The sequence below is a fragment of the Hermetia illucens genome, chromosome 5, assembly GCF_905115235.1.
Source record: "Hermetia illucens chromosome 5, iHerIll2.2.curated.20191125, whole genome shotgun sequence".
NCBI classification, from domain to species: domain Eukaryota; kingdom Metazoa; phylum Arthropoda; class Insecta; order Diptera; family Stratiomyidae; genus Hermetia; species Hermetia illucens.
This window is the reverse complement of record NC_051853.1, coordinates 57,452,940-57,475,191: the sequence shown is the minus strand read 5'-3', so window position 1 is coordinate 57,475,191 and position 22,252 is coordinate 57,452,940. Positions and strand designations below refer to the sequence as shown.

The 22,252-nt window shown below is 40.6% G+C and overlaps 1 protein-coding gene across 4 annotated transcripts in view; it reads right to left on the bottom strand.

Annotated features, from left to right (window-relative positions):
• The window catches only part of LOC119656742 (protein-tyrosine sulfotransferase), a 212,541-nt gene extending 192,509 nt beyond the window's left edge, over positions 1-20,032 (bottom strand). For 3 of the 4 annotated variants that reach the window (XM_038063296.1, XM_038063299.1, XM_038063300.1), the window contains exon 1: positions 19,617-20,032. The gene's annotated coding sequence lies outside the window, so the exon portion shown is untranslated. Of the gene's footprint in view, positions 1-19,612 lie in introns of all 4 variants that reach the window. The other variant, XM_038063298.1, reaches the window with a different exon arrangement.
• Between the last annotated feature and the right edge of the window lie 2,220 nt (positions 20,033-22,252).

The following is a 22,252-nucleotide window of genomic DNA, read 5'->3' as shown; positions in this document are numbered from 1 at the left end:
ACCGCTCGAAACGTTTCCTCATAGAGTCGAAGCTCTTTGCTGTACAAGACAATAATCTTGCCAGTCCTTGAGCAGAACAGACTGAAAACATAAAACGTACCATGTATGGTGTTTTGGAGGGTCTTAAGTACAATTAAAACATCATATAAATCCCAATCGCTGTAACACAACTCAAGACCTTCTCACACACTGTAATAATGCGTGGATCCGGGTTAAAAGAAACGGCATCAACTTTTATAGTAGCTACGCAAAACCTAGTTGAGCAATAGATGAATTCCAGACAATACTAAATAATATAGCGCCGTAACACTAAAGGTCCTGTAGTTATCGGCGGAGACTTCAACGCATAGGCGATAAAGTGGTGTAGCAAGCATACCAGTCTCCAACGTCATAACTATGAGGCAAACGAAACACTTTTGTAGTTTGTTCATTTCCACCTAAGACGTTGGAATTATAGTTTGACCCATAAATATGCGTTCAACTTCTTGATAAATTCCGCCAATATGAACCGCAGAAAAGTTTTCATAGCTGCTTCCATTGGTCGGAGGTTTTACCAGTGTATGTGATGCAACGATGCCGAAAACAGCACTAAGTTATTCACGCAAAAAGGGGGCGACGCTCTAAAGAGTTAGCCTCTCGTTCTCGCTGTTCCGGCTTAAGGGAATTATCCCGTGTGCCGGATCCGCGGAATCAAATTTTTTTTTTTTTGGAATGGAGAATAAATGTCCAAAGTGATTTTTTGATATTCGCAGCCATTCGGAAATTATAGTGTTAAACACGTGATAAGTCACAGGCTATATTTATGTCGATCGCCGTAATAATCGTAATCGTAATCGGTCCGAATGACGTTCGAATGATTTCGCTAAAAAGACAAGAATTGAAGCCAGGGCCGTACATGTGTTTCTTCAAAAAATCTAAGGTTTATGGACTAAGTATAGCAGATTAATCGTCAGTTAAGGTTTTATGGCTAAAAATCGCATTCTACTTTTTAAATCCAACCAAACTCTTTGAAATTTTCACGACTTATTCAGAATATATTTCTACGGTCCGCAAACTAGGATAATTGCGATTCATTCAGTAGCTTTTTTTTTATTCATTGAAGAATCCGTAAAAAAAGCCAAAATTCAAAAAAAAAGTTTAACACGGCACCAAAAATTTAGTTTTTAATATTTTTTAATAATCCTAGTTTGCGAACTGTAGTTAACTCTGTACGTTAAAATGCCGTTTACTTTTTTCTCTAAGATGATCACAGCGCCCTCTAGCGTGGCAGCAGAAAAACACTTTTTTTGGATATGGGTGTATAAATTGCTCTGTATTTCAATAACGAACTATGCGATCGAGCTGGGAAAATTACTATGCACGCTCAAGATATTAATAAATCTATGGTGAAAAATTCGTATTTGCATCTTTCGCCAGTTCTTCACAAAAATTTCTAAAAAAAGCCAAAAAAACGGCCTTCACACGGGATGTCCCCCTTAACACGTTTAAACAATTGAGTCACAATGCACAATTACAGAAAGCAGTCATTATAGCAAAAACAGAAGTTTTAAAAACGTATGTAAAGAAGCTGTCATAAACCCCTGGAATACAGCCTAGTGATGTCCAAAAGAAAAGGAGAGAAACCACCGTAAGTAGTTTTTCCGATAATGCTGATATTCATGTTGATATTTTTGCACTATTTCCCCTAAAATCGAAAACTTTGTTCAAAGCAATAGGAACAGGTAATTCAGAGAACATACTTCGTATCACGGAAGATGAATTTCTTAAAACAGAAGTCGGGAAACCGGAAGCTCGACGCTTCAGATATAAAAGGTCTTGTGTTTCCCTATGCGAGGAGCATAAGGCAATTCTCCATTAGCTGGTAACATTGGCTCGAGATATTTAAATCGCTAAGTTCTGTCAGCGGCAGTGACCTGTGCAGAACTGAGCAATTTAAATATCTCTCGCATTGCAGATTTTTTCTCGTTTATACCATGAGAAGGGCGGCCAAAGGGTAGTATAGGTCCTAGGATGAAACGTGGATTGGTACCCACGATGGAGCATAAAACCTGAGAAACGCCTGCTCAGTAGAGCAGTTCTTCATTAAGAAAGAACTCCCAGCGATCACCACGTGGAGGTTGAGGTAGTGTTTGGTTACTACCAATATGGTTTGGTAGTAACCAAACGCTACCTCAACCTCCACGTGGTGATCGTTCTTTCTTAATGAAGAACCAAGCCATATTGGTAGTAACCAAACCCTACCTCAACCTCCACGTGGTGATCGCTGGGAGTTCTTTCTTAATGAAAAACTGCAGACGGAGGGGAATGAAGGCGAGTCTCCCGCGCCTAAAACGGGACAAATTGTACCAACTGATGCTCCAGGTTGGGGGTTGGGTAGGGCTGACAGCAATACACGGCAAACCGAAGTTAGGAAGCCACAGAAGGAACCTCGGACAGTATGGATTTTAAAATGACGAACCCGACACGACAACGCGATAACGATTTGCGCAATTTCTCATGGAACATGCGCTTCTTGTACAGACCGAACACTGAACATCAACTAGCCGATACCCTGTCGCAATATAAGGCTGGTGTAACAGGATTGCAATGGATGCGCTGGATAGGGGCTACTTTCCTGGGGAAGAGCCACTACACCATATCTTATAGCGGCCATCCAGTAAACCATGTGCTCCTAGTAGGTTTCTTAGTCAGCCAAAAAATGAACCCCGCTGTTATCGGCTGAAAGGCTGTGTACTTTGCATTTGCGAGGCAAATTTAGAAACATAAGCCTCATAAACGTTCACGCCCCTACAGAGGAGATGCAGAGTCGGAGAAGGATACCTTCTATGAGGCAGTTAAACGGACCCTCAAACCCTGTCCCAAGTATGATATCAAAATTATAATTGAAGATTTCAACAGTCAAGTAGGAACGAAGCTCGTATTCACATAGCTTACATAAGGATACCAATGATAACGAACTGCTGATTATTCAGTTAGCAGTGTCGCACGAAATGGTTATTGGAAGTACCTGCTTTGCGCGAGAAGCGGTTCAGACGGGACCACTTTCAACCAAATTGACCACGTGCTGATTGAACGACGCAACCTCTCAGCCTTAATGAATGTCAGAACATATAGGAAGGCCAATGTAAGTCTATGTTCACTATCTCCTTGGCATAGTGCTCCGGTTCAGCTTTCAGGGATATCGAATTGCTGGACCTAGGCGCAAAACCGGGGTGTGTGGAGTTCCTTATTATGGCAGCCCTAGACCGGATACCGGGTTTTGCGCCGTTGTTGATGAGAAACTGGAATCCAAGCAATGGCACGGCATTAAAATTAGCTACAAAAATGTTGACATCAGTCGATTTTCGAAGTAATCTTCAAGTTATCGTTTAGCTGTACTCTCCCCTCACTTTCACCTTTCATTTTTCATTGGACGATATCAGATCTTGTGCCAGTTTCCGTTCCTTTGCCACTTTATGAATCAACAAACTTTATCTCAGCTAATATATTCTGTGTCGAAAAGTTACGCAATATACCATTATTGGGGAAATTATATGCAAGGCTGGTCTCTCGAAAGATTTGTTTCCTTTCTACCTCGTTCTATATACCAACCTCACAATCATATCATTATCAATCATTCGGAACGTTTAGTGGTCAGAGCACTGAACTTTGCGAAAGGTAAAGATTCAAGTTTCATTGCTGGCAGGGAGTCTATATCGTATACCGCCTATTCCGTTCGCCGTTGCGGTTTCTTACACACTCAACACTATCAATCATTATAATTAAATCAAAAGGCAGCGCATCATCTAGAATCAAACCTAACAATTTATTTTCTCAGTTAAATGGAGAATGTAAACCAACACCATATTGTACCGTGCACCGTGCCAAAATTCCTACCAGCAGCCAAAGTAAGCCCAGCATCATGGGAAACTAAAGTGTCGATTTACAGATATTCATTTAGAAGTAGTTACAATAACATCTCCCTCAAACGCGGGAATTGACGGTTTTTACTCATACGAAATCGCTACTTACTCAAGTTATAAAAACTCCAGTTGGCAACGGAATTGTCTTTTATTACAGCAAAGTTGAAGAAATTATCTTTTCATTAAAACCATCTAATTTTCCGAAAATAATTTTAGAAGCACATCCGACATTCTGGGCACACCTAACGAGGAAAACTTGCTGTTTGGTGTCTTGGCACAGGTAGCTACGATGATCAAAGAATTATTTCCATCTCATTACCGTTACAAGTCGGAAGCTGCTCATAAGATTTTCATCAATAATTTGAGCACACTTGAAAAGAATAAATTCATGTCAATTCAATCTAATTTATTTGCATAGATTAACACAAATTGCCTCGTAATATAACGACTTAGCGGCAGAATTTTCAGAACAAACCCTCCAACATCCGCTGAAATCTTTTTTTATTTGAAATGTCCTCCTCAAGAAAATTCATGACAACTTGTCTGAGCTGTACAGATTAGTGAAAACTCTAACGTGAATAAGAAAAATGAAAATTTCTACTCCAATTCATAAATCAATCTATGGCAAAAAGCCCCTACACACAATGTGATGCATACAGTCCCGGGGCCTCTATCCCAGTCTTGTGGAATTCTGGCGATTTCAGCTAAACAGACCTCTCTATGCCACCTTCACTGCTTGCCTTCCTCGTTATTGACATATTTCATTAGTGATTCAAAAGTCCCATACAGATCCGCATTCAATCTGTAGAACCCAGATGGATGGGTGGGAGTGGCGGGATGTGCACGACATCTGCTCCAGAATGAAAACGATAATTTATTTTTGCTTCTTTTGATTAGTCTTGGAAACGGCAATGGAAAGGTACGCCAAAACGTTGCGGTTTACCACATTAATCAAATCTTCCTAATTAATTTATTCGGAGAGTAATTCAGATGGCCGTTTTTATCTTTCTCGTTTATTAAATTGCTTTGGACAGGAAAAATTTGTTTGTAACGGAACAAAGCACGTCAACTTGGAAGGCTGCATAAGTAAATTTTTTTGGAAATTGAGGGAAAACTGAAAAAGCTTTCTATTCCGTTCATTTTAGGCTAATTAGTTGGTTCAGATTTTAAAGTGCACTTTCTATATATTTGCGTATACGATTAAAGGGTCTGCAAATTTTATTCATCCGGAGCTGAAAATTTTAATAATTCGATCATCAGAAAATTTAGGTCAACCTTTCCATAAATGCTGTCTTTTGGGAATAGGAGAAGCACTTCCCTAACGCTTGAGCCGGTTAACCTCGAACCTCTTCAATCAGAAATCTAGCCGGAAAGAATTGAGAGCCCTCAACAAAAGTATTGTCTTGCTTTGACCATACCATTTATAATTTTGGCTAACAAATATGTTTATCAGATGGAAATTCTTGTAGTGAAATGCTTATTTTTTGAAGGTACAGGAAAATCAAAATTTTAGATTCTGCAAATTGCCTCAAAATTTGTTGAGGACTTCCAAAAGGGAAAGTCAGCTTCGATTGGGCTGCTGAGCCAGTTAACGAGTTGATGACAATTTGTTTTGTACAGACCCAGAGCGAAGAGAGGGACAACTTGCCTAGAAGGTTTTCAAATTTGTTCAGACGGAGAGATTATTTAATGAAGAAGACTATTGTGCTGTGATTTGATTAGACTGACGTAATTTGAGTTGTTAACTTCATTCAATTTTTATTTGAACTCTCAATCTTCCAGAATTATGTGAAAACCGTTTAGGATTCGCCTGAACTCTTTAGGATGGAACGCGCTAGATAGTTTCCCATTAGTTTCGCATTAGTTTCCCTGACATACAGATCAATATGTTAAGAATTTAGAGTTGTTTTGAAGATTCTTTTAATTGAGCTTTTATATGAAGCTGCCACTACTTTTTAAATCGAAACCCATCAACTTTATGCAGGTTGCCTCTGAGATAAGAATCTCAGAATCTATCTTAGCTTTAGATTCCACATTCTGAACAAAGTGAATAAAAATCATGCTTTAATTGCTCGTACGGTAAGAATTCACAATTGTATCAAACTATCACTGGATGCATGTGCAGTTGGTTGAAGAAAACAAGTCGGGAAACCGGAAACTTGACGCTTCAGGTATAAAAGGTTTTTGGTTTCCGTATATGAGGAGCATAACGCAGTTCTCCAATGGCTGACAGCATTGACTCGCAATATTTAAATTGCTCAGTGCTGTCAGCTTCAGTAACCTGCCCAGAACCGAGCGAATTAAATATCTCAGGTTAATGCTATCACCCAATGGAGAACTGCATAATGAAATTGCTGCACGCATTAATGCGACCTGGATGAAGTGGCATTCCATAACTGGTGTTATTTGTGGTCGTCGTATCAGCGAAAAACTAAAACCTAAAATTTACTGCAATGTCGTCTGTCGGCCCCTCTCTATAGTTCTGAGTATTGGCCGACTATAAAAGACAATGAACCGCGTCTTGTGGTAATGGAGACGAAGATGTTGCTTTGGACTGGTGACGTGACACATTTTGGTTATATCCAAAATGAGGATATCCACGATCGATATGGGTTCGTACCGATCGTGGAACAACTGCGAGAGAGTCGTTTTCGATGGTATGGTCACGTAATTCGCGCTAATGAGAATTCACTTACCAATATTGGTCTGAACATCGAAGTCAACAGTAAGCACCAAAAGGCCGGCCGAAACAACGCTGACTTGATACACTGGATGGAGATTTAAAAGCCTGGCGATTACATCCAGTTGATAAAATAAAATGGCGAAGCTGATCACGATGAGCCTACCCCGCTTGTGAACGAGACAAAGGCTAAAGAAAAAGAAGAAGATGTGAGGAGCGACGAATGCATGACAATTGCATGTCAGATAGCTAAAAATTCCATTGCCCTCTATTTTTTAGAAAGCGATTTAAATCATTTGATGGAAACCCCTCTATCGATAATAGTCAACCTCATGCACTTCAAACTCGAATTTAATATTATTAGCAAATGCGAAGAAGTTAACCATTAAATTTTAAAAAAGGCTGGAGGGAAGTAGATTCTTCATGAATGGAGTTTTAATATTTCACTCGAATGTTAATTATTCTCGTCAATTATGACGTCAGCATCTTGTTTGTATGGTTTAGGATGCTGTTAATTCGCACGAAATTGATAAGTTTGAACTGCTATAACTTTGACATTATCAGTTGAATTTTTATGAAACTTGGCATGCATATTCTTTAGCTCTAGGGTGAACTTAAGGGGAGTTTTTCAGTAAATTTCTAAAAGTTGATGATATACTATTAGTAAGTTTATTTGAGCAGATATCGGAATGGGGCATCTCTGGAGGCTTAGATTTCACATAAGTGTTTTAAACAAAACCTTAAAAAAGGCTGGGGAGAAGTAAATTCTTCACAAATGCGACTTTAATATTTCACGCGAATGTCAATTATTCTCGCTAATTATGACGTCAGCATCTTATTTGCATAGCTTTGGAAGCAGTAAATTCGGGTGAAATTGCCAAGTTTGAACTGCTACAACTTTGGCATTAATTGCCAGACTTCCATGAAATTTGGCACGTGTGTACGAAATATTGTCCGCGTGCGTGTGACAGACAGACAGACAGACAAACAGTGAATCGATTTTAATGTTTTGTTTTACACAAAGCTTTAAACAAGTCGCGAAACCGGAAGCTGGGCGCTTCGGGTAGGAAAGGTTTTGTTTGCTTCTTCTGTGAGTATATTTGAGTGTAGAACTATCCCATTTGTATGTAGTCCGTTATGTATATGCATTTAGCATGTCAGATTTAGAACTTCGGGTTGTAAATTTACACGGTAAACACAATTTTGAGCTACTGTAACTTTGTTAATAATAGTATGATTTCGACCAAACTTGGGAATAATATGCGTCATATTATATTTTATACTACTACCAATTTTTACAACTCTGGGATAAACTTAAGGGGGGCTTTAATCAATTTTCCCAAAAATATGGTAATATACTATTAAATTTAATTTGAACAGATATCGATATGGAGAGTATTTTGAGGCCTGATGATGATGATTTTTTTCAGATTTTTTGGTTGTGTAGTTTCTGAGAATGGATCCGTTAAAGAAATCATCACTTTCCATCCCTACCGCGCCTTTCGTTTTTTTTAAGTTTCAGAGTTTCCTGATAATAATAATTGTTGGCGCAACAATCCATATTGGATCAGGGCCTTGAAGTGTGTTAGAGCACTTCATTCAAGACCATAACGATATAATACAGGATTACAGTACCCTATAGGAGGCAATGTGGTCAGCATTGCGCTCGCCCGAGATTATTACCCTGATTTGACTCAGGTACTCGTTCACAGCTGAGTCGACTGGTATCCAACATCCAGTCACAACAACAAATCCCTCTGCCACCAGTGAGATTTGAACCGCAACCTTCCGCTACGACAGCCGAGCGCTCTAACCACTTGAGCCATCCGAACACGAGCTTCCTAATAGAATGGCAAAGGTGGTCGAGAATCACCGTGCTATTTCCCTCCTTTCCCCTTGTTCCAATATTCTTGAAATATGTCAACGACTGGTTGACTACTCACTTGGATCATCTTATAGCTAAACAGCAACACGGCTTAGTGAAAAATCTGTCCACTGCTACCAACCTACTAAATATCATCAACTTGGTGGCCAAATGTCTAAATTTTGCCAACTGTCATTATGGAAGGCTTCTTCCCACGGCAACAGCGAAAGTCCTGCAAAACAAGGCGAAGCTTCTTGAGAATGAAAACATGGGTTTTGCTGCACAACCAAGTGTGGCAATATTCAGAAAAATCAGACACAAGGAAACAGAGCTTTTGAGATAAGCTGGTAACGCCGATGAGAGCTACACTAGGCGAAGCAGAGTCTTTAGTTAACCACGATTTTCACATTAGATTACACTTATGTCTACAAATACAACGGTTAGTCAAACTAAATGCGACGCCAAAGCCTCTTCCTATAATTGGAAACAAAACTTGCAAAGTTGCAGGACTGCCCCTATATATATATGGGCTCGGTTTAATAAAATCTGTGGTATTGGAACAGATCTTCTTCGATGACAAATCCTCAATATCAACATGCGTCCTGATGTCAAAATTATTAGAGCCAACTATGTTGAGACAATTCTGCACCCAGGAGCTAGCTAGAGGGCGGCCTTACGTTCGTGAGCTAAGAAGAAGTTCACTTCAAAGTGGCTACAATTGATTAGAGACCAGCGGGTGCTAGACGTCTCAATGTCAGATCACCGTTACTTAGAGTTTATTCTGAGTATTGCAGACGAAGTTTAATGAACATCTTAGCAATGAAGTGCACCACTTTAGGCAACTAAGGACTCCTTCGGTAGAAGATTATTTGAAAACTCTGTATCGCATACTTTGGAGTCCTCTGAAGAGGTCTGTGCTATCACCCGAGACAAACGCGGTAAAACGAAACAAGCGTGCAAAAACTCAGGAAATCAAACAGATGACCTCTGAAACGTGTTTGTAAAAGGAATAAGAATAAACTACAGGAACTCACAGCGTGAATGTAAGAAACTCGTGAAAGCCTTCAAGGCTGTGCAGAATAATTCAAAGGAATGAATCGGTCAAATTTGACTCTCATAGAAAACTCGAAGAAGACCATCCGGAAGAGCAGGTGACAGAAGAAGGAAAGAGAGAATTGGCGGTTTCTGTAAACCTTTGAACGCGAGAGTTTTGCTAAAGGAATTGGAGCACTGCGGAACCCGTGGTTACCAACCAGCGAGGGAAGTCCTGTCTACTCTGCATTCTTCAATTTTGAAGATAGAGAACACAACTCTGAAATCAAGTACACAATGTGGGTGCTGGTACACATTGAAAGGCCGTTTGACTGTGTACTTTGTAATGCCAACAAAACATAATGTCGATGCTGAAGTGACTCAATACTATGCTAACGCAGAGATTACTGTAGGCTTTAGTGGGGGTGACAACAGAGACAGCAAGAGGCTGCCCCCAAGGAGGTGTGCTATCCCCACTTCTGTGTAGTATGTTGACAGACGCACTACCATGCGAACTGCCAAATCTGCCAAAACATGCCCAAACTTATGCGGATGACGTGTCTGTACTAGCTGTTAGTCGCGACCTATGTGAGAATATACAACGCACCGTTGATTTGATTGACAATTGCAGACTCAGATATGGCCTTTCAAGAAATTCAGAAAAAACCATAATGATGTTATTTAGAAATAGGAGGAAACTTCAAATGACCTCCAGAGATGAGGGATGCAACCTTTCAACTCTCCGAGGAAGTAAAATATCTAGGAGAAGCTTCTTTGAAACAAACATGTAGAGATAAACGAGGTCTCACAGCTTGTGGGCTGTACAGGCTAACCGTTACCTCGATATTGGGACTTAAGCTTCATGTGGTCATGTGGATATATGTTGCCAGCATTAGGTCGATGTTCGCCTATGCATCCGTAGTATGGCGGGTTGAGCTGAAACAAACGAGTTTCCATTGTAAGCTGGCCTCACTGCAAAGAACTGTATTTCTGGGTGTTACCAGTGCCATGGGCACGACGTCCGACGCAGCTTTAAACGCATTACTCAATTTGTAGCACTTTGATTTATTCAGAACACTGCAACGAGATCCGCTCAAAGACTAATACATTTAGATCTATGGGGAAACAACGGACGTAGGGGGCCCAGGACATGGGAAAATTTGTTGGGAGAATTGAATCCAGTTTTCCCAACACCTTCTGATTTTCGGATCCCCATATATCTGTTTGGTAGAAGATATAAAGTTACCCTTAAACGTGGAGAAAACTGGGACGAATCAGAAGATTGCGTAATGAGATATACTGAGGTCTTCTAAGCCGATGGCTCAAAAACAGAAAAGGGTTCCGAAGTAGGAGTCTACGTTTCGAATAGTAATGAGAAGTGGGCTTTTTCTTTGAACAATATGCAAAATTTGTAGATTCAATACGATGTAACTACTCTGGGTATCTGGTCACTGTACTGTCAAGAAAAATGAAATCTTAGATGCTTTAGCAAAAGAAGATTCAATTTCCTACACGACAGGATCGGAACCAGCAATCGGAGTGTCAGTAGCTTTGGCTTATGCCCGCTTCCTATCACTCTAACCGTCCCTGTTGCGTTTGTTTTGATGGTTGCACATTCCATCCCCTTAATCGCCCTCCTCTAGTGTACCACAGAATTCCATTCTGGGTCTACTAGTGTTTTAATTCTTCATCAACGGCCTTCCCTCTGTCCTCACGATCTCTTTTCGTCTGTAACTGCCACCATGAACTGTGAACTTAGATACTGTGGTTTACTTGTGCTCCGTAAATGAATTTGCACTGAACAGTGATAAAAGCTACTCGTATGCTATTTTCTCAAATTCTTTCCCACTCTGTTTTCCTACTCTATCAGTGACCACCTTTTATATACCAGAGCTCCATCCAAGGCTTCGATGTAACTTTCGCTAGAAAGATACTGCCTGGATGTCAGCAATCATTTCACATTGCATACCTCTTCTGACTTTGACTTGATCCAACAACCTTTAACATTTTTCAACTCCCTCGTTCGAAACATCCTTGAGTACTTCTCTGTAACCAAGTCAGATTCCAGTAACCGTAATTGTCTTGTCTTCAAAAAAGTTCAGCGTAATTCGACCCGACCCTTTTTCTTTAAGAACTTCCCTACGTGGACTACCCTAACCATGTCCACTCTTTTAAACTTCCTTCGCGGAGCTCGAACTTTATTTCTACATCCCGTTATCGAGTCTGTACTAGTGCTATAACGTATTACGTATTGGTCCTTTAGGCTGTTATTCATAGTCTTACACATAGGGTAAGCTTTCTTTTTTTCTCTTTCTTCTGGGGATAATATCTAACTTGATTATCTCCGCTTATTGTCCTCTTGGACAAATAAATAAATATTCAGGGTTAGGCTTTAGAATTTAATAATGAGAGATGGAAGCCATGATGAAAAACAATATCAACTATTTACCTAGTTTAGTTAGGGCTGAACACTGAAATAATTTAAACGTCAATGTCAAAACTGTTTGAATTTAGAAAGAGTTCTTCTGCCTTTGTGGCTAGTTAGGCTTTGTATGTGGTGGTGAAGGACTTTTACCGTTACTATTATAAACTCATAGCGTGAATGTCTGAAATTCTTCTTAAGTTTTTGTGTGAAACAAAACCTTATTAGAATCGATTCGATGTCTGTCTGTCCGTCTGTCTGTCTGTCTGTCTGTCTGTCTGTCTGTCTGTCTGTCACAGCTGATTTATTCGCAAACGGCTGAACCGATTGTCACGAAAATTGGTAGGAGTATGTGATCTGCCGTTCCCTTTACATGCAGCAATTGACGCCATTTTGTGTTAAGTTTAAGGGGGGGCTCTCCATACATGTGAAAGGAGGGTGCAAAATTTTTTTTCATACAATGTGGCCATGTGGGGTATCAAATGAAAGGTCTCAATCAGTATTTTTCGAAACTGGTTCAATATTTGACATTGGGTGAAACATAGGGGAGTGAGGGCTCAAAATATGACCCCCAAAAAGTGTAACAGGTCTCGTTCTCAGAACCTATCCAACCGAAAAATCTGAAAAAAATCTCAGTAGTGCATCTCTATGAAATCTAGGCCTCAAAATATATCCGGTTCCGATATCTGCACAAATAAAGTTAATAATAGTATATTTCCACATTTTAGAAATTTACCCGGCACCCCCCTTATGTTCGTCCCAGAAGTACAAAATTTGGCATGCGTATAATGAAGAACATAATACACAATTTGGTGAAGTTTGAAGAAAATCCAACTATTATTAACAAAGTTATAGGGGGTAAAACTTTACAATTTTTTGTGAATTTCGTGCACTCCACAACCTGCATGACGTCATCATCAGATATCAATTCGTCAATACCACAACGAAGTAAGTTCGCTTGAATTGGGTGGAAAAGAATTATTTGGTTTTAGTTCTTCAATCATTTGTATATGAATATCAATTATTCCGAGACATGTGTGTATGTAGGTATATAGTATATGCGTGCTAATGAACTTTGCGGGTAGAGCCTAATTCAGATAGATATAAGAAGTAAATCGGAAATATGGGTACGATCAATTTATATACGTGCATATATGTGTACAGTATTCGGTAATAGGCAGTTTGTTTGTTTAGGGTGAGCGTGATATCTATGGCTACAATATGTACGTATGTCTCGTAATTTGGAAAAATATGAAGGATTATGTTGGATTTGTAGCTATATACGGACAGAAAAATGTGCGTTGAAGTTTCTTCCATAAGATGAACACAAAACCTTTATACCCGAAGCGCGAGCTTCCGGTATTCCGACTTGTTTTTATTTGCAAAGGTTTATTTTCAATTGGAGTTGAAATGATAGATAGATGATTGGATTCTTCAGTGCTGAAAATATCGTCATAGCGCTGGCGTCTTTTCTGGCACCTTTTAAAGATCTATAGGTTAAGTGGAATGTTGAAGGCGTCGTGAGAGGGATGTTTGACGGATATCTTTTATTTGGGAGCTTTTAGTTCATTTGTTTCATTTCAAGCTTCTTTTCACGATCCCATTTTTAGTATATATTTCCGTAATTACATTTTTTTTTTGAGCGCCATTACATCATTATTATCAAAAGAACCTGTCAAGGCTAACTTTTCTCTCGTGCACGACTAGGGACCTCACTCAAGGTGCGAGTTGATTAGCAGTAAAGTGGCGTCGGAGACAACGAATGTGTTGCATTTCGACGCGTCACGGAAACTTCGTGACGAGTTGGCAACCAGTTGTCAGCTCTTGGAAATGAAGCTAATTTCAAAGGGATATTTTTTGCCGGATATTGTTTGGTTTGTGTTAATAAGGAACATTTAAGGAAAGTGTGGAGATTTTAATTCAAGAATTGAATGGTCCATGATTTGAATATGCTGCTGGTTGCCTGCGACTTACAAAACAGAAAACACAGATTATTGTAATAAGGACATAACCCAAATGGTCGTAAAAAGTCAGTAAAATATTGTTATTAACGAGAAAATTTGGCAACTAAATAAAGGAAGCAAATGATAAGAAAGGATATGTTGTATTCGGCCATAGATGGCCCCAAGTCCATTTGAGAGAGAAGGAAGAGAAATATAGCCTGAATGGCCGTGGAACACCTAGACGTCTCAAGGAGCATGTAGGGTAAATTACAATCAAACTAATAATATTTACTACTATGCAGGAAATTCGGTGCCCCGTTGAGGTGGTTTCCCCCATATGAGCGCGCAGGTTTAGAATTGATTTGGAATATCCCTTGCTTGTCGTGAAAGACAAACTGACTTTTCGACGACGACCCTTTGCTTTCGACTGGTCTACTTCTTACTGCAATATGCTATTGCACTCTGGCAAGCCCGCCGGAAGTAACCATGAATCCGACGTCGGTTTACTACTTACTCCATCTGCTAGGCCTGCCCCCATGTCATGGAAGCCAGATGCACGCACAATACCCGCGCCAATGTTCTCTCTGTACTACTACATGGGGTACGAAGAGTGAGCATCTCTGATACTCGAAAGTTTCAAGCCATCGCTAATAGTTATACACGCTTGAGTTAATTGTCCAGCCCTCGTTCTCCGTTGTCCGAGCTTTTTAACTCCGAGTGGAGTAGAGCCGTATTTTTTTGTTTCCAAAGTAAAATCCCGTCATGCACATAATGCCTCGTAGTTTCAGTTCCCCTTTTAAGGTTTTATTTGCAAAACGAAACTTTGCTAAAATGTCACACGTCCTTTTCTCAGAAACGGTTATACCGATTAACACGAAATTTGGTGAGAAAATGGAAACTCTGAACACCCACACATTCAGTAAGTTACATCTTTCTATGTTGAATTTTAGGAGAGGTCCTCATACATGCAACAGGTGGTGGTAAATTTTTTTTTTAATCGTATGTAGTTGTTGGGTATCAAATGAAAGGTCACGATTAATGCTTTTCGAAGCCAGTATTAGTTTTGACATTTGATGGAAAGGCGATGAGTGCAGAAGGTCGAAATTCAAATGTCTACTGATGTCGAAAATCGTGATTTAATTTTTCTTCTACATTCCAAGGGACAACTTTTCCGCTCCGCTACAAACGCATTGGATAGACCTGAGTGCTAGTGTAAAAATAGTAGTATTCGTGTTCAAGTTCACAATAAATAGAAATAAATAAAAAAAAAATCATGATTTATATGATGGTTTAATGGATGTAAACAACCTTAGTTTGATCTATCCTTATAGTGCTATTGCAAAAAAATGAATAGGACCAGGACTAAAAGGACTCAAAGAACGACAGATGTGCACACTACTGAACCCATGAGGTCTCGTTTAATAGACCCCTTTAATGTACACGCGCATCTTCTTCAATCGATTTTCATATCAAACACAATGTATCGTGCAGCAATGAAAATTTTTGACAGCTAAACCATCTGGACGCCAGTCGATTACATACACAAAAGCTGGACTTCAAGAGAAACGTTTGCTGCAATAGTTCCAAATAGAGTATGTTTCAGTGACGAGCAGCCAGAATATTGGCGCAAAGTAACCTCATCTGGATATTGGTGTTGAAGATTCTGCGGGTCCTGATTTTTTACAAAACTGAGAAGACGGATCTAACGCTATTAATGCGTTGAGTGGCATCGAGTTCTATGTTACCGCCAGCAAAAACAACGCTACCGAAGTAAACAAATTTATAGGCGCCTTCAATTCCTTCTGCTCTGGTCCGACTGAGAACTTTGACTTTATAGTGTTTATCTTCAATCCGAACCTACTTGCCCCTTTCCTAACCCTAGATCCATTCGGTAAAAGAGCAAGCAGATGTCATCAACGTAATGAAATGAAATGTCCGGGGAAAGATTACAGGATCGATTGAACCGCTCCAACCAAGGCATGAAACACACCACAGATAATAAGAGAGAGAAGTATCGATGGCAGAATACAACAATGGCAGGCTTTGTTTTGAACTTCCAATTCTTCTGAGATTTGACTTCGATGTGCTTTAATAATGATTATTAGCTCCACGAAGATGTGCAGGATGTTGATGTGGTTGGCGAAGGATCCAGAGCAAAAAAACAGTTTACTCTCTGCTGAAAAAAATCTCGAGGTGTCCTTCTTTGTATTCCAAGATCAAAAGTTAAGGGATAATCAAGGTATCAGGGCCCACCCCAAAAGCGTGGATTGATACACAGTATGTAGCATAAAACCTAGGGGACGCCTGCTGAACCATCACCAACAGCTCTGATATCAAACTCTATCTCTGCCTACGCGTGGAAAGAGATCCACAAATAAACATGGGTCTCTCCGGACAAGACCATTTTCAACCAAATCGAATACGCGCTAATCTAACGCCACCGCTTCTCAGCCTTGATGAAGATCAGAACATACAGGAGAGCCAATATATCGGATCATCGTTTTGTTTGCATGGTGCACCGGATCCTTATAACAACACCACATTAAATCCCATCGACAAATGACCTTGACAGTCACCTGGAGATCAATACCATTGGCAAGTCCACAAACATGTTTGTTGACCGAGTCACAACAAAAAACCAGAGGGACTTTTAAGATGACGACTGTAGGTAGCAACGGGATTAGAGGAATGCTACTTACCAGGCACGCGCAGAGACCTGTCACGAACTCCATTGAGCGAAGACGCGATTTCAAAGGCAGAAAAGGAAGCCTGTGACAAACAACAGGTCTGTCAATTCTAAAAGTACAGTGAACAACCGCAACAGGGGCACAAGCTTCACCAAAAAAACCCTATACACGTCAATGCTTTTTCTGCCGATGACGAAATCTAATTTCCGAATGTATAGGCATATTGGAAGAATGCGTAGATTTTTTTATTGAAGTGGTCAATAACCAAAATATCGACGAGTTGGAGGTTCCACCAAACGAAGACCATGGTCAAATTCGGCCACCACCAAGCATAGAAGAAACAGGCCGTGTTACTCATCGGCTTGAAAATTATAACTCGCCGGCGCTCGAAGGCGACCATTTATACTAAGTGGTTCCTTAGGTGATGCTCAAGGTTTGGGACAAGGAATCAATGACTGATACCGCACAATGATATCACGTAGTGCAGCAATTACAGAAGTATAATGTTGCCGAGTACCATCTGTAAAATATTCTCCACTACCTTGCTAGGCTCTACCAAAGAGGCTTTACTCCACCTGGACCTCGGCGCAAAAACAGGCCTAGATCGAATACCGGTTGTTGCACCGTTAATGATAATGACGATGTTATCAGAGACCATCTTGGCATTCAGATAACCCATTAAGATTGCAATGTCAGCTTTAGCAAGCCTCTCCTGGCTCGCACTGAGTTGCTCATAGAAAGCCTCTTTCTCTTCGATATCAAAAATATCTCTTGATGTGTAGATTTACACTATTGAAATATCTTTCCGCTTTATACCGAAGTCTTGTATTCAATATTATAACACCGATTCCCAGGACATAAGAGCGGGGCACCGAATTGAGAATTAACTCCGACAGGCTGATCAAAATACAATAATATAGTGCCCCAAAAGCTGAAAAAATGCTCCCCAGAACCTCACCGTCTTATCAGGCTTAACCCCGAAATGATCAACCTATAAAGCTGGAATTCTCGCTGAAGTTGAAGTAAAAAACATTCTCGGAAACATCGATACTGTCAGCGATGGAGTTTTCATCCATTTCTAAAACATAAACCGTTACCGAAGGCAAGGTCTTATCGAAAAAAGTAATCTACCTCCGAAGTGTAGCAACCGTTTCTAAAACACAGATAAGATTCATGATTTACGGATTGTTAACCAAACTGGGAATTCTTTGAATGTATTTTTAAACCCAAATTCAAAGAGTCAAGAGGACGACAAAATGCAATACTGAGGCCGTGCTTCTTCCGATATTTCCACAGATCTCCCATAGTTCATTATTCTGTTTGACAGAGAGGGCGCAACATCGATTTCAGGCTTGCTTCTGGAAAGGAGATCAAACTTCAATAGTGTCCAAAAGTGTGATCCAGCCTACACTCCTGGAACTTTCGCTGAAATTGAAGCAAGTAACATTCTGGGAAGTCTCGATATGATCCACAAGGGCTTTAATCTATTCCAGAAATAAAAAAACTTTCTAGATTTTCGGGTTTCTAGTCCACAAATCTCAATCCCTTTGAGTGGCCTTTTACGTCAAGCAGAGAGTACCTTGAGTGTATTCTCAACACGCATCATCGGACCGGGTTAACAATAAATATTATTAGTTCAAGGGGAGTTTACGCCACCGCCACCCAAATCCTAAGATGTTACACGGCCATTCAGAGCATAATTACTTTCCCCCTCTCCTCTCCAAAACGAACTTGAGACCATCTATAGCCGAAAAAAGTGTCCAATTAAAGGTTAACCACAAGAATCGTGGCCATAGGGAATAAAATACAGGGGAAAGTAATGTTACGTCTTTTGCCGAATTGAATGCGACAATCCTGCCTCGCTCTCAAAAAATCTGTCACTCCCCTTATCCATGCCATGGATTGTTATTTTCAATTTGGGTTTGCTATACTTCATTCGATTATTGATGTTGACCTCACATTTCAGTTTGTGTAGCATCCAATCCGTCTGTCAAAAGCAATATAAATTCAATATTTTTCCCGGCATAACCACATCGAACCGAAACACTGAAATAATAGACATTTTGCTGCCGAACACCCCCTTTCCGGCTACAATCCAAATTTCGCACTTGAGGAATATGAGCATCGAAACCAAAGGAAAAACAACGCAGGGCTCAGAACGACCTCGCAACGTTTTTTTTTTAAATTTTCCAGGCCATATTCTGTAGGAATTCCTAAGAGAATTGTGAATCGGGAAGAGTAGAAATAAATTGCCACACCGTCTAACAAAGTACACACGTGCATTGGAGTTTCAGGAGTTTGGCCGTTGAAAAATCCAACAGCTCGTCATGGACACATTTCAGCAGTATCATGTTCACGGTCTAGCAATTTCCGAGTACATATGGAGACTGCGACTGGAACGGGGAGCATGTTTCAGATTCGTGCAGTAAATTTTCCTCGTACGCAATAAAGTCTTTCCCATGGGAAGTGATAAGATGAAATGTTTTAATTATTCTGAGCTGCTCTGTGTCCACTTTACGAGATGGAATGTAATTAAGCACAGCAGACAGTGCAAGATGGCATAGTTGCACCGAGCGGTTACCGTTGACGTTATCCCGGAGTAACCATAGTCAAAAAGCACTTGATTCAATTGAAATTCCATATGGAGAACGACCTGCTTCACCACAAACTACATACTTTGTCTGATATAGTTCCGCCGTCGGCTATGGACAGCCTGTAATTGAAGCAACACTGACTAATCTGATTCCGGCAAGAACCACGTCGGCCAGCTATCGTTCTGACCGCAAAACCTACAACAGCTCGCGCCGAGCCTCTGAAGATGCCAATAAGACTATGCCGAGCGACTGAAGCAATACGTGCCATCAGAATGGCAAAAAATCAGCGGTCCAGAACGGAGACTCCAATCTGATTGGATGCCGTGATGACAAATTCCAATGCGGTGGGCGCAACACGGATTAATGATGACGGGTGTAATGTTTTGTAGATGATTGACGCGAATCCGCTACTCGGAATGGCATGTAACCAGAGCTCGGCCGAACTGGCGACCGGGCGTCCGGTCTGGTGACAAAAATAAGCAACAGACCTACCGTAGCCGGAAAAGCAGAATCACGCCTCCAATACGACACAACCTGGGTCCATATCCAAATGCGAAGTTAATCCAATTGAACACTTCAAGATTTATCACTTGTCACTTCCGAAATCAACTTAGATTTCCTTTAATTGCGAAAAATTTCCAACACCGGATCCACTTCACAGCACTAAGCACTAAAAACGTGAAATTCACTCGAATATCCACTTCCGAGTGAAATAATGAATGGGAAGTTCCCGGGGCCGGCTTAATGTATCTTAACGGCACCAGTAAAAAGAACGCAATGCCAAAACCTTATCAGAAATCGAATAAGTCTTGCGAAAACGTTGACGTCGCGCAAATGATAACAAAACACCCACAAATGAACGAACGCGGCACGCAACCAAACTCGTTCGCGATTTGACAGACGACTGACACTTGCCTCCTTGACTTTGCAGGAATATGGCCGTCACGAAGCGCCTTTGATGCTTGGAGGTATAGTTGAAATGCGAAAATAAACCGCTGGCGCTGCGGTTGATATGCAGATTTTTTTCACTAGCTGGGCAGCCGTTAATTTTTATCATATTATATTGGCAATGGTCGACTGTTTCAACAAAAGTAAGATAGATTAAAAATAAATAACATTTGTAACTATCGAAAAAGGTTTAAGGCCTCTCAGAAAAAGTTTTTTTTTGTTTCGAATGATTAACGCATAGAAATTTACACATTTCGATCCATATCTAACAAGACATACATGTTTAAATTTATCTTTTATAGCGTCTTGCAAAATTTCCTAATCATTTTTTGAAAGGCTATATGCCGGGCCTAGCGACTTCAAAAAATTCTAATATTGCGGCGTGCGAATAACACTCAATGCTGGCTTTCATTTTTAAAATGTGGTGCTTCATAGTATCCAATCAAAGATGCCAATAACACGGCGGCTATTAGTTGATAGGTCCTGTTGAGAAATGGGCAAAGGTTCTTGGCGCATGGATGGGGTCAGGATGTAAGTAAATTAGTCTGACTCAGACAGCAAAAGGTGCCATGGCGGAAAAGGGTTTAGAGCGCGCAATGAAGGAGGCGAGCGACCTTGTAATTATAAATACATGGTTCACCAAACGATTGTCTCATCTCCTCCTCTTTTATAGTGGGAACAGTAAAACGCAAATCAACTATATTCTCATAAAATGGCGGCATTTAGCACCGCCACTGTCGTTATGAGAATCAATCCACCGATAAAATAGCATGAGAAATGTACTGGCCTGCCGCGTCACACACCACACACCACGTCAAGTCACAAAGCCAAGTGGTTCATCAACCGAGATATTTGGTTTTGGGAAAACGATGTTGAAATGAAGATTCGAGAAAAGAAATTTCCTTACCACAAGTTTCTCTACCGATAAAAAGCTGGCCAATTGGCAAATTTACAAGAATGCTAAGCTGGAAGCAAAAAAAAACGATCGCTGTCACCCGAGTGATCCATTACAAAGATCTTTTACGATAAACTGGATACTCGGGATGGTGAGAGAGATCTGTATCGACTTGTTAAAAGCCAACACGAACGCACACAGGATATGGAGCACTTCCATTGCGTTAATGGCAAGAGCAGTACTTTGCTTGCCGAACGACGAACTGCGACGGATAGATGACGAGAATATTTGGAACAGATTTCAACTGAAGAATTTACTCACCCTCCAGGCCTATAAGCATTGCCGAAATTTCGAGCCGCCCCAGCTGTCAGCGCCGCTGAAGTCGAGAACGCAATAAAACGAATGAAATTGGTGAAAGCAACAGGACCTAACGACATCGCATCTGAGCTCTGGAAAGTGAAGAGCTGGGTCCCAACACTGTAGCTCAGTGAGTTCTTCAATCGAGTTATTGGAAAGATACATGGAAAAAGAAAGGTACCAGAATGTTCAAATTGCCGTCCGATCCGGTTGCTATCCCATATAACGAAGATTTTTGAATGCATTCCTAACAACTGTATTAGCGAAATCATTCAAATAACCGTGAGTCAAGCTGGATTTGTCAAGAACTGCGGAACTACTGACGCAATGCACGCTACACGGTTACTAATGGAGAAACACAGTGAGAAGCATCGCCCTCTTTACATTGCATTTCTTGATCTAGAGAAAGCGTTTGACCGTGTGCCACACGAACTCATCTGGTATGCTTTACGACAACACTTAGTGCCAGAATAACTCGTGCGCTGGGTTCAATTTCTCTACCACGATCCAAAAAGTAAAGTTCGAAGTATGGCGAGTTTATCAAAACCACTTCGTGTCTCTGTCAGTGTTCATCAAGGAAGTGCCTTCTCACCACTAGTTTTTGGTTTTGTTATAGACACTGTCAAACGGGACATCCAGCATCCAGCGCCCTATACACTGCCTTATGCAGATGATTTTCTCGTAGCGTCTCATAGCACAAATGATCTCGAGCAGCTTGTGCAAAAATGGAATATCGCATCATGCAACAATCTGAACCTGAATACCTCGAGTCAATGCTATCAACCAGTGGAGAACTGCGTCATGAAATTGCTTCACCCATTAGCGCATCCTGAATGAAGTGGCGGTCCACAACTGGTGTTCTTTGTGATCGACGTTTCAAAAAACGTCTGAAATTTAAAATTTAGCGCAATGTCCTCAATCCTGCCGC